A 1,479-nucleotide genomic window follows, 5' to 3' on the forward strand; every position below is an offset into this window, starting at 1 on the left:
GCAATCCTCCAGCATCTCTCTCTCTTTTTTTTTTTTTTAGTTGTTGATGGACCTTTATTTATTTACTTACTTATTTATATGTGGTGCTAAGAATCAAACCCAGTGCCTCACACATGCTAGGCAAGTGCTCTACCACTGAGCTACAGCCCCAGCTCCCTGAATATACCTTTTTAATGCTGTTTTTGTGGTTTCATTTAAGAACAAAAAATATGTACATGAACTGTCTATTCATTTTCTTCACTGTGCAGCCTGGCATTAGGGTTGTTGACTCTGGTGGCCAATTGAGCTGCTCTTTCCATGATGGCTTTGCAATCTCAGCACAGTAAGATTTGTTGCACATGAGCAACACTTCTACCTCCTTGACATTGTGGATGAAGAACTTTTGGAAGCCAATGGACAGCATGTGCTTTCTTTTCTTGTTGCTCCACATAACCTATGTTGAGCATAAAGATCTGGCCCTTGACAATCCCCCAAAACCAAATGAATGTTTTCTCTGATATAAGCAGACTGATTCATAGTGGGGTTGGGAGAGGAAGCATGGGGAGGTGTAGATGTACTCTACATAGGGCAGAGGGGTGGGAGAGGGAGGGAGGGAGCATGGGGTTAAAAAAGACAGTGGAATGAGATAGACATTATTACCCTAAGTACATTCACACCAAAAAATGGTATGAATATCCTTTATATACAGTCAGAGATATGAAAAAATGTGCTCTATATGTGTAATATGAATTGTAATGCATTCTACTGTCATATATAATGAATTAGAATAAAACATAAATTTTAAATTTTTTTTAAAAAATCTGGCCCTTGAATCTTCTCTGTACCCAGTTGTCAATACATCTGGGTTTCCGCCATTTACGCTTAATTTTGACATATTGGTCTGACTTGTGCCTGATGAACTTCTTGGTCCTCCTTTTGACAATTTTAGGCTTCAAAGAGGTCTGAGGGCAGCCATCCTGCTGAATACAGATGGTGGCCATCTCCATAGGCAGCACCAAAGAAGAGAGTCTGAATATATTTTTCATAAGGTAGAATTTAGGTCTATCCTTTTACTGTCTATTCTTTTTTTGTTCCAAGTTTATAATTCCCTGATTGTGCTAACAAAATATTTTTTAAAATTCAATTTGAATTCATCTGTTTTCTTTTTGCTTATGACACTGCATCATTTTTAGTGGTCATTCTAGAGATTACAATATATATCTTTAACTTTTCACTGTCTACTTAATATATACATGAATGTAAGAAAAGTCATATTATTATCAATAAATTAAGAACAAGTAACTATTATTTAATATTTATGTGAAAGTTTACTGTTAATAGTATCCTACATTTCAAGGTAAAAATTAAGGCTTTCCTCTAAAAAAGAAGAATCATTTTTTCTTTCTTTTTCTCTTTTTTAGGGAACTGTTGTTTTTCTTCACATTGAAATACTTCCTTCAGCATTTCTTTTAGTGCAGGTTTATTGATGAAATTTTTTAG

General features: G+C 35.0%; 1 pseudogene; it reads right to left on the reverse strand.

Moving 5' to 3' along the window:
• Positions 1 to 224: 224 nt before the first annotated feature.
• LOC143639327 (large ribosomal subunit protein eL32-like) lies at positions 225 to 955 on the reverse strand (annotated as a pseudogene).
• Between the last annotated feature and the right edge of the window lie 524 nt (positions 956 to 1,479).

The sequence above is a fragment of the Callospermophilus lateralis genome, chromosome X (assembly GCF_048772815.1).
Source record: "Callospermophilus lateralis isolate mCalLat2 chromosome X, mCalLat2.hap1, whole genome shotgun sequence".
Lineage (NCBI taxonomy): Eukaryota > Metazoa > Chordata > Mammalia > Rodentia > Sciuridae > Callospermophilus > Callospermophilus lateralis.